General features: G+C 36.9%; 1 protein-coding gene across 4 annotated transcripts in view; it reads right to left on the reverse strand.

Annotated features, from left to right (window-relative positions):
• BABAM2 (BRISC and BRCA1 A complex member 2) overlaps positions 1-17704 on the reverse strand; it is a 449417-nt gene that overhangs the window by 356370 nt on the left and 75343 nt on the right. The window lies entirely within an intron of this gene.

The following is a 17704-nucleotide window of genomic DNA, read 5'->3' on the forward strand; positions in this document are numbered from 1 at the left end:
TCCTAATACACTATAAATACCCATGTAGAAAAGTAGAAGCAACGACATCCAGAGTACATGCAGATTTTATTAATAGGAAACGTTACTGTCCAGTCACTGCCCGCTAATTAATAAGCCTTTATCAAGGACTGATTTTCTAAAGATAAAGTCCTTGCCTTGAAGAAATTAAACACACAAACCTTTGGTATAATGGAAAGAACATTTGGCTTGGAGTCCAAAAAGTCAGATTTAAAACCACAGGATCTCCTAATTATTTATTAGTTCAAGTCATCTTGGGCAAGTTTTAACTTCTTTGGAGTTCAGTTTCCTCATCAGTAAAAAGAGGATATAATAGTTCTGACATCACGGATTTGTTGTGAGGGTAAAAAGAGATAGCATGTCTCGCTAGGTGTCTGGCATACGGTAAGCACTCAACAAGTCATACAGGAGTACTACTATTGTTAGTAATAGTGTTATTACTATCGAAAGTATTACATTGAAGCATAAGATAAATTACAAAAGCTCCTTGACAAATTTGTACTATAAGTTCTTCTACCTCTCTGTTCCTCTCCTTTCTCCTTCTTTAGCTTCCTTTTCTTCCCCTCTGCTCACGCCAAGAATCAGCCCTCATCATTCCACTTACACCAACGAGCAGATTAGTATACCCACAATCTAACACACACACTGGGTTGTAGTGTATAAGAGTGTGTATACTTGTATACATGCACACAACCTCTGTACCCATACACACACATAGTGTTGGATCAGTCCAGTCATTTTTACTGCTCAAACAATAATATCTTCATAGTGACATCTAAATTCAAACATTCAGAATTCAGTTTTCATTTGAGCCTTTCTAACCCTGTGTACTGTGTATTTCAACTTCAAACTCAACAAGTCTAAAAACATGCTCGTGACTATCCCTTTTCTCACTCCTTTCTTCCCCTAACTGACTTCCCCATTTCTAGGGATGGCACTGCTACTCCTTAATCACCCATGCTGAAACTTTAATGTCTTCTTTGAACTGACCCACACCCTTTATACTCTTAGAAAACAAGTTATCTCAATTTTTTCCCCAAAATGTTTCTCATATGCATATTTCCTACTGCTAACAGCTCAACCCAGGCCCAGATGACTTAGTCCATACAGTTATGCATCCAAGGAACAAAAATTTGAACTCTCCTCTAGGCACTATGCTGGGCATGAAAGATCAAACAAAAAACTCTGTTTTTAAGGACTCAACAGACTAGAAGAATTATTACCATACCCTCTTAAATGGTCTCCCAATACATCCAGCCCATACTACATACTATCATAAAGTAAATCTTAAAGTACTGCTTTGCCCCAAAACACCCTAGCTCAAAAACTTTCAATGGTTCTCTAATGTCAAATGGAGTAACAGCAAACTTCTCAAACTGGCATTTAAGGCCCCCAAAATACAATGTTCCTTATTTATCCACCCTTCTCCCTATCTACAAGCCGATACCAATATTCTATTCCCATCAACATGATCCACTCGCTAACCTCCAAACTATGACACCTAGTTGAAATGCTCTTTCCCCTTTCTCAGTTCTTACTCATCCTTTATGAGCCCTCTTAATTACCTTCTCTTGCATGAAGCCTTCCCTAATAAATCCAGTACACAATGATCATTGTTACTTCTGAAATTCAACAGTACTGACTGGTTATGCCATTCAGTGAGTATTTAACTGTAGACTTACATTGGTTTTGTAGCTCCATTAATTTTAAAAATCCATAATAAACACATGGTACATGTGAGGCACTATGATACATGCTATGTCAATACAAAGACGGTTATCCTCAAGGAGCTTACATTTAGTGAGGGGGACAGAACATATACACTGCAGCACAAATACACAGCAGTACAAAGTAAGTACATATACTTGATCTTCCTAAATATATTGTAAGCATTCAGAGAATAAATATGCTCTTATTCTTATTTCATGTCTTCTCCAACAGGGCAAAGTACAATAGATACAGAATATATTCAAGAAATGTTCAATATATGAAAGAAGTTCTGTTCTCTGAATTGGTAAAGAATAGGGCTTCCCTGCTGGTGCAGTGGTTAAGAATCTGCTTGCCAATGCAGGGGACACGGGTTCAAGCCCTGGTCCAGGAAGATCCCACATGCTGCAGAGCAACTAAGCCCGTACGCCATAACTACTGAGCCTGCATTCTAGAGCCCGCGAGCCACAACTACTGAGCCTGTGTGCCACAACTACTGAAGCCCATGAGCCTACAGCCCATGCTCCATAACAAGAGAAGCCACCGCAATGAGAAGCCCGCGCACCGCAATGAAGAGTAGCCCCCGTTCACCACAAATAGAGAAAACCCGCGCGCAGCAACAAACCCCCAACGCAGCCAAAAATAAATAAATAAATTTATTTCTAAAAAAAAGAATAAAGTATGGAAGAGTTACTTCCACCACTTTCTGTAGGGAATAAATCTAAACAAGAAAATACACTCTTCAGAAGTTGGGTGTGGAATTAAATGATCAAAAGTAGTACAATCACTACCTCTCCTTCACCCTACCACAATCATTACCCCTGGTTTTTAACTATATCTATTACAAATTATAAACCTCCTTCAAGTGTTCTAACTATAAAGCATTACCCCAAGCCAAGACTAAGAGGCAAAGGCAATATAAATGTACTGATTACTCATTCTTACTCAACTATACCCATAGGTTAATAGAACAGAGGCATTAAAGTTTTGGAAAAAGCCAAGCTAGAAGCTATTGTGCCTTGATGTTCAAAAAATAAATAGCATGCTAAATTCCAATAGAAGAAATTTTATTACTTTTGTTACTACAGGAGGACACAAAGCTGGATTTTCAAGTTCTCAAAGGAGCACTGTCAGTAATACGTATTTCCAAACCACTAAACATTAGAAATCTGATCCAAGGATATCTACTCTTGCCAATTCTATTCAACATTGTACTGGAGGTTCTAGCCAGGGCAATTAGGCAAGAAAAAGAAATGAATGGCATCTAGATTGGAAAGAAAAACTAAACTTATCTCTATCCACAGATGACATGATCTTGCATATAGAAAACCCTAAAGAATTCACACACACACACACACACACACACACACACAAAACTATAAGAACTAATAAACAAGTTTCGCAAGGTTGCAAGATACAAGATAGGTGTATAAAATCAACTGCTTTTCTATACACTACTAACAAACAATCCTAACATAAAGTTAAGAATATAATTCCATTTACAACATCAAAAAGAATGAAATACTTAGGAATAAACTTAACGAAAGAAGTGTTAAGACTTGTACTCTAAAAACTACAAAACATTGTTGAAAGACTTTAAAGAAAGCCTACATATATGGAAGATGAACAACTCATGCTCATGGATCAGGAGACTTAACATTGTTAAGATGGCAATACTACCTAAATTAATCTACAGATTTCATGCAATCCTGCTGGCTTTTTTTTTTTTTTGCAGAAATTGACAAACCACTCCTAAAAGTCATATGGAAATGCAAGGGATCCACCATGGCCAAAAAGTAATCCTGAAAAAGAGCAAAGTTGAAAGACTCACACTTCCCAATTTCGAAATTTATTACAAAGCCACAGTAATCAAGACAGTGTGGTAACGCCATAAGGACAGACATACAGATCAATGGAGCAGAATTCAGACTCTGGAAATAAACTTTCATATTTATAGTCAACTGATTTTTGCCAAGGGTGCCAAGACAATTCAGTGGGGCAAAAAGAGTTTTACATCATTTGACACCCATAAGGATGACTATTAAAGAAAAAAGAGAGAGAGAATATAACAAGTGTTGGCGAGGTTGTGGAGAAACTGGAACCCCTGTGCACCACTGGTGGGAATGTAAAATGATGCAGCTGCTATGGAAAACAATATGGCAGTACCTCAAACATTTAAAAATACAATTACCATATGACCCAGCAATTCTACTCTGGGTATATATTCAAAAGAAGTGAAATCAGTGTTAGTGTCTCAAAGAAATATTTTTATACTCAGGTTCACAGCAACATTATTCACGATAGACTAATGAAAACAACACAAGTGTCCATCGACAGATGAACAGATAAACAAAATGCAGTGTACAAATACAACGGAATATTAATCAGCTTTAAAAAAGGACATTCTGGGACTTCCCTGGCAGACCAGTGGTTAAGACTTCGCCTTCCAATGCAGGGGGTGCAGGTTAAATTCCTGGTCGGGGAGCTAAGATCCCACATGCCTTGAGGCCAAAAAACCAAAACATAAAACAGAAGCAATATTGTAACAAATTCAACAAAGACTTTAAAAATGGTCCACACACGCGCGCGCACACACACACACAAAGACATTTTGACACATGGTATAATATGGATGAACCTTGAGGACGTTATGGAAAGTGAAATAAGCCAGTCATAAAAAACACAAATACCGTACAAGTTCACTTATATGAGGTACTCAGAGTAGTCAAATTCATAGAGGCAGAAAGGAGAATGGTGGTTAGCAGGAGCTGGGAGAAGGGGAGAATGGGAAGTTGCTGTTTAAAGGGTATAGAGTTTCAGTTTTGTAAGATGAAAAGAGTTAGGGAGATTGCACAACAACGTGAATGTACTTAACACTACTGAGATGTTTGTTATATATATTTTACACAATTTTTAAAAAAATTTTAAATAAAAGAGTCTGTTTTAGACTGAATGTTTGTGCCCCTTTAAAATTCATATGTTGAAACCTAATCCCCAGTATGACAGTACTTGTAGGTGGGCCTTTGTGGGTGATTAAGTCATAAGGGCAGAGCCTTCATGAATGGGATTAGTGCCCTTATAAAAGAGACCCAAGAGGAGGCCCCTCCCGCTTCTGCCATGTGAGGTTATAACAAAAAGACAGACTGTTTATGAACCAGGAAGAAGACCCTTACCACTGACTCTGCCAGCACCTTCATCTCAGACTTCCCAGCCTCCAGAACTGTGAGAAATAAACATCTGTTGTTTAAGCCACCCAGTGTGTGGTAATCTGTTATAGCAGCCTGAACAGACTAAGACAGAGTCTTTTCAATAAATGGTGTTGGTAGAACTGGATAGCCACATGCAAAAGAATGAACTTGAGTCCCAACTCATACCATATACAAAAATTAACTCAAAATGGATCTAAGACCTAAGTGTATGAGCAGAAACTATAAAAATCTTCAAAGAAAACATACGAGTAAATCTTCATAACTAGGCAATGTTTTCTTAGATGATAAATCAAAAGTACAAGCAACAAAAGTAGGTTAACTGGACTTCATAAAAATTTAAAACTTTTGTCCTTCAAAGAACAATATCTAGAAAGTGAAAAGACAACCCACAGAATGGGAAAAAGTTTGGATTTAGGATTTGGCAAATCACACATCTGATAAAGGACTCGTACCCAGAATATAAAGAACCCTTTTACTTCAACAATAAAAGGCAAACAACCCAATTTAAAAATGAGCAAAGGATTTGAATAGACATTTCTCCAAAGAAGATACAGAAATGGTCAATAAACGTATGAAAAGATGCTCAACATCATTTGTCATTAAGGAAATGAAAATCAAAACCACAAAAAGATACCACTTCAGACCCACTATGATGGCTACAATCAAAAAGACAAATAATTGGGCTTCCCTGGTGGCGCAGTGGTTGAGAGTCCACCTGCCGATGCAGGGGACACGGGTTCGTGCCCCGGTCCGGGAAGATCCCACATGCTGCGGAGTGGCTGGGCCCGTGAGCCATGGCCGCTGAGCCTGCACGTCCGGAGCCTGTGCTCCGCAACGGGAGAGGCCACAACAGTGAGAGGCCCGCGTACCGCAAAAAAAAAAAAAAAAAAAAAGACAAATAATGACAAGTGTTGGTGAGACTGTGGAGAAACTGGAACCCTCACACAGTGCTGGTGAGAATATAAAACAGTGCCATCACTTTGGAAAATAGTTTGGCAATCCTCAGAATGCTAAACATAGAGTTACTTCAGGACCCACCAATTCCATTCCTAGTTATATATCCAAGAAAAATGGAAACGTATGTCCACACAAAGACTTGCACATGAATGTTTGTAGCAGCATTATTCACAATAGCCAAAAAGAAACAACTCAGTGTTCATCAACTGATAAATGGATAAATAAAATGTGGTATATACATATAATAGAATATTATTCAACTATTAAAAAAAAAAAGAAGGGGCTTCCCTGGTGGAGCAGTGGTTGAGAGTCCGCCTGCCGATGCAGGGGACACAGGTTCGTGCCCCAGTCCGGGAAGATCCCACATGCCGTGGAGCGGCTAGGCCCGGGAGCCATGGCCGCTGAGCCTGCGCGTCCGGAGCCTGTGCTCCACAACAGGAGAGGCCACAACAGTGAGAGGCCCGCGTACCGCAAAAAAAAAAAAAAAAAAAGAAGAAGAAGTACTGATATATGCTACAATGTGGATAAACCTTGAAAACTTTATGCTAAGTGAAAGCAGCTGGACACAAAAGGCCACATATTGTATGACTGTTGTGTAATTCCACTTCTATGAAATGTCCAGAATATGTAAACCCATAGCAACAGAAAGTAGATTAATGGTTGCCAGGGGCCTGGAAAGGGGGGAGTGGGGAGTTATTGTTAACAAGCACAAAGTTTCTTTTTGTGGAGATGAAAATGTTCTGGAATTTGTGTTGATGGTTGCACAACTTCATGAATGTATTAAAAACCACTAAATTGTACATTTCGAAGAGTGAATTGCATGGTATGTGAGTTATATCTCAATAAAGGCATTGTTTTTTTAATGTGATGCAAAAGTTCATCCCATTTTAATCCAAACTTAAACACAAATAAATTAGAAAGTGTTTACTCGATGGTTATGAGTAAATTATTTTTTATAAATAAAATCATCTTGAAAATGCAATTGGAGAGTTCTCCATTTAAAGAAACTCTGCAATGAGTCCTTTTTAAAAGCAAAGAATGTTTTTATAAGATGAATACTTACAAAGACCTTTATTTTTCAAGAAGTTCCCCAAATGGGTCCTTTTAAAGGAGAGTACTGGGGAGTGTTAATTTTTTTTTAATTTTCATTGATTTAAAACAATTTTTTAAAGCTGCCAAAATTATTTAAATATGCAATAAATTTTTAAAGGAAACAATGTATACCAATTATTACACCCTCAACTGAAAGGATCCTTTTAGAGAGAAAGAAAAGAGAGAGATTACCATATTACACATAGTAAAAATATTATACAAATAATTTTCAAAACAAAGAAACAAATATCTTTCAGAATTTCACACTCTTACATTTCAGAATTTCTCAAAATATTACTTTCAACCTCAAAGAACTCCTAAAACACTCTACCTTAATACTCTATAGCCTCCTGGGAATAAAATGCAGCAATGTTTTCTTGCTAGGGAGAATGGTCAGTAAATCAGACAAGAACATTTATTAAAAACCCACCATGCACAGATGCACATATGAGACACCTGGGGAGTTACCTAGGAAGTAGAAAACATAGTCCCTGACCTCAAGGCAGAGATGGTGGAAAAAGACCGACACAAATCATGGAGAAGAGCAATAACATCGCATTTCCTTTATTTCACCCTGGAGAAGATGATACAAACACAGAGTACAGATCACTAGGATACTGCTTACTCCAACTTTTCATAAAAAGGAAGAGCAGGCAAGAGAACAAAGAAATAAAAATAGGATCAGAGGTGATATAAGGTGAGGTTAAGAAAGAAACAAAGAAAAGAAAGTAAAAAAACAAAACACACCTAGAATGGCTAGAAGTATAACAAACACCTAACAACTAAATGGCGGTTTCAAGTGTTATTTTTCATGATTCCCTGAAAATTGACAGACGACCACTGTAGGACCAATGGGGCAGGAAAACTTCTCTTTGAAAACACACATCTACAATTCTTCATAGAAATCACAGTCGGTGCTAGAAAAGTTTTTATTTACATGCTGTGCCTTGGCAGCCGACACTCTTCAGAGCATATCAACACCATCTCAGGAAGGCCCAATCACCAGATCCACAGAGCGGGCCACATGTCCTGTTCCCCGGTTACAGAAGGAACACAGCTTGTCCACAAGCTCCTTTCCTTATTCTTATAGTATAGTGCTCTTTTGTCTATCTTAAGCTTAAATAACTGCCAGGAAAACAGAGTTTCAAAGGAGCAATTCAAATGGTATATAACTGGTACTTTGCCAATGATGGAAGAATTATTCCTATCAGTGGCTACATAAAATGATTATTTACTGAAACTCCCAATTATGGGAAGTAAGGGTCAGACAAGAGTCTTGTGGAAATGCTAGGCTGAAGGAGATTTTCAACAGAAAGGCAGGTTTAAGCAACAGTTTTACAAAAGATTTTGAAAAGGTTAACTTATTTCCAAAAGTTAGTTCTAACTCTTGACAGTGTTTCCTTACACTGAAATGCAACCTATCTTTCTCTGAAAATTTCATCTACTGGTTCTTAGGAATTTATGGAACAAGTGTAGTTTCACTTTAATATCAGAGCCCTTCAATTCTTTGCAGGCAGTTCTTGTGACCTCTCTTTCAACCCCACCATGAGTCACCTCTTGACCAGGTTAAATATCCCAGTTTCTTTCACTATTCCTCTTATGACTTGGTCTCCATTTCCTTTATCACTGTCTCCTCTCTCTTCTCTGCATGTGTACCAGTTTGTCAACAGTCCTCTTAGAGGGTAATACCCAGAACCAAACACAAGATTCCAGGTGTGCTCTAAGGAACACAGAATCGAGTAAAAAAAAAAAAAATCCATGCCTTCATTTTAGATACTAAACTTCTATTAATAAATACCACTGCAAACTGAAGTAGCTTTTTTGGCAGCCATATCAATGTTAACTCATATTATGCGTCCTATCAACTAAAAGCCCCAAAATTTTACATATACACTAATGCTAAGCCATATAACCCTCATTCTTAACTTGGATACCTGAATTTCGGAAGCCATTTCAGGAGTTTAAATTTATCCCTATTACATCTCAATCTTGTTAGATTCACCTCTCTATTTACAACCCATCAGAATATTCTTAGGTTCTATTCCAGTTTAGGGTTGGCACCCTCACTTTGAAGTTATACACAGACTGGCTAACCGTGCTTCTGGGAAACTCCCTCTCTGGCAGCCACAGTTCAATTATCAGTACCTCTTGGGTGCAATCATTCAAACAATAATATTTACCCCCAAATATTACAAACCTGCAGCACTGGAGCCAACAGGCTGTTGGCTGGGACTGACGGCAGCCTCTGGGAGGGCTCGCGCCAATGAGTCCTCCCCAGAACTGCCGCTGCCATTTTCTTTGTCCCCGCGGTGAGCCACAGCCGCCTCCCCACCTCTGCAGGAGACCTCCAGTACTAGCAGGATTGTGGTTATGGAGAAGGTGGAGATGCATACTGCACAGCCTGCCCTCCCCTCAGATACAAAAGCAGCTGGGGCCATCACAGATGTCAGACTTGCATCACCTGTGCCGTCATCAATCGTACCCAGAAGGCTAACTGTACAGCTACCTCTAATGCCGTCTGTGGGGACTGTCTGCCCAGGTTCTACCAAAAGACACGTACTGGAGGCCTGCAGGATCAAGAGTGTATCCCATGCACGAAGCAGACGCCCACCTCTGAGGTTCAGTGTGTGTACCCAGTTCCCTTCTCCCCTTTCTTCCCCAATCCATTGGGTGACAGCAAGACAGGGTAGTAAAAACTTCCCCTACCCGCTCATACTCCTTCCTATAGGGTAGACTGGCAAGGGAATGGGTTAGATTTGAGTAACAGTTTCACAGTATATTATCTGTGTAACCTTCTATAAATCATTGAAACTCATTGAACCTCATTTCCCTCATCTGAAAAAAATGTAAGTCATGAAAATCATTGTTCTTCATACGTTATGGGATGCTGTCTAGTTCTAATGAAATAATAAATTCGAAAGCACTTTGTAACTTACAACATTTGTACACTTGTGGATTATTTATTTGAAGTTTACAGGAGTCCCTAATGCTTAGGACTAGTAAAAGGCTGAATGAAGTACTAGGATCTAGTCTATGCCCATATCACTATTCATTTATCTATCATTTTTGTCTATCTACCATCTATGTCTACTATTTTTTTAATTGATTGATATCTTTTTAAAACATGAAGTATTTCAAATATGTAGAAATATTTTAAATGCAGAAAAAAATATTCAGTTACACAGCATCAATAATTAATAAATCTTAAAATTTTGCAAAAAAAAACCCCTACAAACCTGAACATCCATCACAAGGATATGATGAAGAAACTTATCAAATGCCTCAAACATACACTGTTTTCCCCACAAATTCAGAGATACCGCCAATGATTCCACTGTACAGCACATTTTTTTGCCTTAAGAGGTAAAATTTGTTTTCCTATATTAAGAAAGAGACTATAAAGAGTTATATCTGAAAGTTGTTATAATTTGCATGAAACAGGCCCTCAAAAATTATCTGTAGAGGAAAGAATGAAAGTGGGGGTAGATTAAACTGAGATCATTTAAATTTCCCTCCTTTCCTTATGAGACTTCCTTCTGTCAGATTCCTGTCTCTAGACTGAGACCACATGTACTCCTTATTTGCATTTCCAGTACCTAAGCTGCACTGTGCAACAGAAATATAATACAAGCCATATACATAATTTAAAAATTATTAGTAGCAACTTGAAAAGAGTAAAAAGAAAAGGATGAAATTACATTTTTAACTATTTTTTTAAATTTTATATACAGTAAAATGTACTTTTTGTGTAGTTAAATGAGTTTTATCATATGTGTAGTTTCACATGCATAGATTTGTATAAATGCTACCAAAATTAGGATACAGAACAATTCTATCACCCTCCAAAATCTCTTCATGCTATGCCTTTGTCGTTGAACTTTCCCACCATCCCTCATCCCTGGCAACCTCTGATCTGTTCTCTGTCCCTTCAGTTTCACATTTTCCAGAATGTCATATTTAGAATCATATAGTAAGGTATTTAAAATCCAGCCAAGTGTATTGATACATTTAAATGCATGTATGAATAGTCTGTTCCTTTCCTTGGCTGACTAGTGTTTCATCGTATGGATGTACCACAGTTTGTTTATCCATTTACCCAATGAAGGACATTTGGGTTACTTCCAGTCTTATAATGCAGCTACGAACATACATGTACAGGTTTTTGTATGAATACAAAATTTCCATCTCTAGAAAAATGATTATCATTTCTAGTAAATGCTTAGGAGTGGAACTGCTAGGTCATATGAAAAAGTGTATCTTTAACCTTAAAACAAATTGCCAAAGTCTTTTCCAGAATGGCTGTTTCACTTAATAGTCACACAAACAATGCATGAGAGTTCCAACTGATACACATTCTCACCAACTGACTGGTCAGTTTGTTGTTCTCATTGTCCTTGTTGTTTTTAGTCCTTCTAACAGGTGTGTCATGGCATCTCATTATGGTTTTAATTTACATTTACCTAATGACTAAGTAAGTTGAGCATCTTTTTACATGCTTATTTGCTATCTGTATATCTTTTTTGGTAGACTGTTCAAATCTATTGCTCATTGCTTATTATTCAGTTGTTTGTTTTCTTATTATTGACTTTTGAGAGCTCTTTATATGTTCTTGAAATTTGTCCTCTGTTAGATATGTGATTTACAAATATTTTCTCTCACTGTGTCTTATCTTTTCACTCTCTTAACAGCATCTTCAGCAGAACAAAGGTTTTAATTTTGGTGAAATCCAATTCATCAACTTTTTTCTTTTACAGACTGTGTTTTTGATGCTGTATCTAAGAATTCATTGCCTAACTCAAGTTACAAAGACTTCCTACCTATATTTTATTCTCAGAGTTTTATAGTTTGAAATTTTACATTTCAGAACGTGATTCATTACTTTTTGTACATGGTTTAAGATACAGATGGAGGTTATTTACTTTCCCTTGGCATAGAGATGCCCAATCACTCTAGCACCATTTGTTAAGAAGACTATCCCTTTTTTCCACTGAAGTGTTTTTTTCATAATTGTGAAAAATAAACTGACCATATTTATGTGGTTCCATTATTGTACTTTGTATTTTATTTTATTGATTCATGTCTATTCTTTTGTCAATACGGCACCACCCTGATGATAAGTCTTAAAATTTAGTAGTCTGATTCCTCCAACTTTGTTCCTCTTTCCAAAATTATTTTACTATTCTAATTCCTTTGCCTTTCCAAATAAATTTTAAAATCACTTTACCAATATCTACAAAATCCTGCTGGGATTTTGATGGGAATGACACTAAAACTATAGATTAATTTACGGAAAAATGACTTAACTATATTGAGTCTTCCAATCCATCAATATGATACGTCTTTCCATTTATTGAGGTCTTTGATTCCTTTTTTTTGGCCATGCCACGTGGCATGCAGGGTCTTAGTTCCCCAACCAGGGATGGAATCCGTGCCCTCTGCAGTGGAAGCATGGAGTCTTAACCACAGCACCGCCAGGGAAGTCCGAAGGTCTTTGATTCCTTCCATCTGCATATAGATCCTGAACATATCTTATTAAATTTATAACTATTTCTTTTTTCTTTCCATTTTATTTACTGTATTTTATTTTGAGAGAGAGTAGCTATTATAACAACACTGTTTTTAAATTTTCTGTTTCCAATTGTTCTTCCTAGCGTAAAAAAATATGATTGATTTTCCTGTGTTGACCTTGTATCCTACAACCACGGAAAACTCACTTATTAGTTCTAGGAGTTTTCTAGAAATTCCTTGGGATTTTCTACATAAACAATCATGTCATATCAAAGGGTTGAGATTCTTCTACTCCGTAACAGTTTCCTGTGTCACTTCCCACTAGAACACAAACAGAGGCAAACAGAGGCAGTGTTATCTCTTCCTTTCCAATCTGCATGCCTTTTATTTCTTTTACTTGCCTTACTACTCTGTCTACAATTTCTAGTATAAAGTTATACAGGAGTGGTGAAAGTGAACATCCTTGCCTTGTTCTCAATTTTAGGAGGAAAGCATTTAGTTTTTTTTACCATGTATGATGTTAGTTTTAGGTTTTGTGTAGATGTCTTTTCAGGTTCAGGTTGGGGAAATTCCCTTCTATTCCTATTCTGCTAAAAGTATTTGTTATGAACAGATTTTGTTTTTTCTGCATCTATTGATATGATCATACAGTTTACCTTGTACTAGTCTGTAAATAATGAGAATAACATTGATTGATTTTCAAATGTTGAACACGTTATTTATTCCTACGATAAAGCCCACCTGGTCATAATACATTTTTTTGTTCTGCTAGATTCAATCTGCTGATATTTTTTGTTTTTGTTTTTTTGCGGTACGCGGGCCTCTCACTGCTGTGGCCTCTCCCGCTGCGGAGCACAGGCTCCGGACGCACAGGCCCAGCGGCCATGGCTCACGGGCCCAGCCTCTCCGCGGCATGTGGGATCTTCCCAGACCGGGGCGTGAACCTGTGTCCCCTGCATCGGCAGGCAGACTCTCAACCACTGCGCCACCAGGGAAGCCCTGCTGATATTTTTTGAAGAGTTGCTTCTCTCTTCAAATGATGGATACTGGTATAAGCTTTGTTTTGTTTTTCTTGTATTTCTTTGACTGGTTTTTATACCCGGAGAATGTGGCCTTATGAAATGAGTTGGTAAATTTTGTGTCCACTTCAATTTCTGGAAGAGACTGTGTAGAACTGATGCTATTTCTTCCTTAAATGTTTAGTAGAATTCACCTGAGATGGTCTGGACCTGGAGTTTTATTTTTGAAAGACTGCCTTTTTTAAGCTATGAATTCAATTGTTTTAACAGATATGATATTATTCAGAGTATCTATTTCTTCTTGAGTGAGTTTTGATAATTTATGTCTTTCAAGGAGTTTGTTCATTTAAGTTGTCAAGTAAGTTATGAAGTTAGGTTCAGACTGAAAGTGCTAAACTATGTTCTATGGACTTGGTTCACATGGCAGTAGAGTTTTCAAAGCCTTTTAATGCTATCCTAGTTTTCCCCAAGGGTATGCTACCCAGAGACCAGTCAGGGACCTGGGCAAGAGTCTACACCACAGTTTAATTCTCAAAGCCTTTGCTATATTGATTCTGTCCAGTTCCATACATATGCAGCTCGAAAATAAGCCTGCAATTCCATACACAAATTAAAGGATACTTTTCTCCAGCTCCTTCCTCTCCATGATTTCCCTCTATACTCTCTGACTCCCAGGGGTGACTTTTCCTGGTGTTCCGGCTAGAAAGCAGGAGTTTTAGCCTTCCCAAGTTCTCGTGTGTTTCCCATGACTGTGTCCCCCTAAAGTTGAAGCAGCAAAAGAAAAGAGTTAGAGAGGCTGCTGCAGGAGTCCAGTTTCACCACTGGAGCTTACCTGAGTTAAGGCCAGGAGAGTTTAAAAAGCTCCATCTTAAAGCCCCCCCACCCCACCCTTTTGATCTTCTAACCCGAGAGAAAGGGTTTTCCTTGAAGCTTCTTCTGTCCATGTCCATTGCATAGTTCCAGGATCCAGGGTACTCCAGGGTCTAAACCAGGAGATGGGAAAGGAAAAATTGGCGGGGGGGGGGGGGGGGAGGACAGGAAACTAACCTTTAACCTCTATATGGGCCGTTCTTTGAGCTTTGATCTCTCCTCTTGGTATGTCTGCTATTATTTATTTTTCTGAGTCCTCAGGTAGTTGCTGTTTATATTCTTTAGGTATTCTAGGGTTTTTAATTGTAACCACTGAGAGAGATAGGGTGGAGAATATTCCTTCTTATCTAGAACTGATAATTAATCGCAATAAATAAATATTTAATAAATAATCATAAAACAATTAACTAAAATTAATTAATCTTAATTATTTATTTAGCCAATAGATACAAAACAGTATCATTTCAACACACAATGAATATAAAGGTAATTAATGAGCTATTTTACATTATTTTTAGTACTAAGATTTCAGGATCTGTTGTGTCATATTTACAGCGCATCTCAAATTCAGATTACCCATATTTTAAATACTCCATTGCCACTTGTCGCTAGCAGTGACCACGCTGGGCAGCACAGAGCTAGAGGAACAAATAAAAGGAAAGAAGAGAACAAAGGGAATGAAGGGAAAGTAAGAAGGTCACCCAACCTTCCATGACCACTTCCAGGTAAAATGCGCTATTTCGTAGGCAGCAGATTCTGTTGCTGGGCAGTCATCAGTCGATGGATAAAGTACTATCTTGTACAGGAAAAATATATATGCCTACAGATCACTTTTACCTATTCATGGAAGTCCTACCCTAAGCATTATTCTACATGGCAGTACCTAAATCATCTGCAAATGACTTCTTCTTTTAGTCTTCTTTTCTCCAGATAAAACATGTCAGTTGTTTCAGTGGTTTATAAAAAGAGACAGTTGTCAGGAAATTAAGCTACATAATTCTTAGGTATGTCAAAGGGAATTTGCTATGTTGCTGATTCTTAGAAACTTAGGCTAATTAGGAAAGGGGTATAATGTCCCATCTTCAGATGCTATGCTTTAAATGAACCTTTAACCTTGAATTTTTGTATCCTTATTTCAGCACATAAAATAACAATATTTTAAGTCAAATGCTATGAATTAGCATTACTTTATTGAGTAATAAATATTCTATTGTAGACAATTTTAATCTTAATAATTTTCTGATGCATATTCACAAAATGTTTCATTAATACAATTTGTTACCAACTTTTTTTTAATGACTAAAATGCATCTGAAACCATAAAAAGAAAGTAAGCTTCCTCAACCTTTCTATGATTGTTTTTTGTAGTTTTAAAAAGTAGTTAGGTATCAAATATAATTTTTAAACAAATCAGTAATAATGACTGTCATGACATAGTGAAACTGATGTTAATTAATTAATTTAGGTATACAGCCTCTACACTACTATGTACTTACATTTCATTTTCTGTGAACTAAATATCACGGTGAGATGGATAAAAAAGTTGATTTAAATGTACAGAGTAAGTAACTTTGCATTTACAGAGAAGAGACATTGTCATTTGGAGGATACTATGGAAAAAATCATAGTATTGTAGGTGAAGCAATACACACACACACAAAAAAGGTAACTGATTATTCTATACTTGAAGAAGCTTAAGAAAAAAGAGTATGTAACTGTAAAGATTCAGGTTGAATTGGCAGGATAAAAGAAGGCTTTCTTTTCTCATTTTTAGAGAGATAACCTTTACTTGTTAATTCACCCAATACCTCAAAAAATATGGAGCATATACAATACTCTACGTCATGTCAGTAACAGAATAAGAATTAAGAGATTCTACTCCAATTAAGCTTGCAATCTAGGAGGTATGATCTTAGAGGTAAGACATTTATGAAAATAACTATAAACACTAATAAATTATTGATTCAGAATAGCATCAACCAATGGATACTAAAACCATTGGACAAAAACTTGTTGGGGAACAGGATAGTCTCAAATATCAACCCACAGATAACTAATAAATTACAATATAAAAAAAGGTATCTTTATAATGGAGAAATCTGGCAGATACTACCTTAATTTAACCATGTGGTCAAACTTAGCAACACCAACAATGGAACAAACGGGCATCATGGACCTTATGATGACTGCACTGAGAACGATATAACACCACCTGTTTAGAAAGCTTGACAAACATGTTTAAGCTAAATGCAATCATGAAGAGATAATCAGACAAACCAAACTGTTGTCTACAAAACAACAGGCCTGGAGTCTTCAGAACCATAGATATCATGAGTGAAGGAAAAAAAAAAATGGTAAGAGAACTATTCTAGATTAAAGAAAATAAAAGAGGTATGAGCAGTAAATACAGTGATGATCCTTCCCTGGACCACAGATCAGGGGAAAAAAGCTAAAAGGACATTAATGGACAACTGGAAATATAAATATGAGCCACATATTAGATAATATTATTGTATCAATGTTAAATTTCTTGAGCATGATAACGGCATTGAGATTCTATAGAAGAAAAATGTCCTTTTAATGAGAGATATATACTGAAGTACTAGAGGTGAAGTATCAAAATGTTTGCAACTTACTTTAAAATGGCTATGCAAAAAGATTTAGATATATAGATATAAATATAATCTATATCTGCATACGTATGCACACGTGTGTGAGTAAAGAGAGAAATAAATATGATAAAATGTTAACAACTGACAAATTAGATAAAGAGTTTACAGATGTTCATCGTACAATTTTTTCAAAATTTTTATAGGATAGATGTTATTTTTAAAAATAACAATTTGAAAGAAAAAAACAGTGTAAGGTTAAAACTGATTAGTGTCACATTAAATGGACAAAATAACATGCCATGGAAATTCTGAAAATTGAGGTATTAGTAAGGAATATAAGAGATGGCTTCATCAAAGAAGTGGCACTTGAGCTGGGTGTTAGATAACAAAAACAACTCTAAAAGAAAAAAATTTACAAAATACATTAATACATTCTTTCATAAAAAGTGAAACAATACAGAACATATACAAAAAAGTTAAAGAATGAAAAGGATTTAGAAATGAAGTTATGAAGGGAACATCGTCAGCAAAAGCAGAGTTGTAGGAAACCCAAAGCATATCCAGAGAAGTGTAGCAGATGCCGCCGGTGCCCAACCCATATCCCCCTGGTCCACCCACCTCAGCACTCACTGAAGCTCTGGATTCCTGTACACCAAAGCTTCTCAACCTCAGTCCCACTGACATTTGGGGCTGGATAATTCTTTGTTGTAGGG

The sequence above is a fragment of the Lagenorhynchus albirostris genome, chromosome 13 (assembly GCF_949774975.1).
Source record: "Lagenorhynchus albirostris chromosome 13, mLagAlb1.1, whole genome shotgun sequence".
NCBI classification, from domain to species: domain Eukaryota; kingdom Metazoa; phylum Chordata; class Mammalia; order Artiodactyla; family Delphinidae; genus Lagenorhynchus; species Lagenorhynchus albirostris.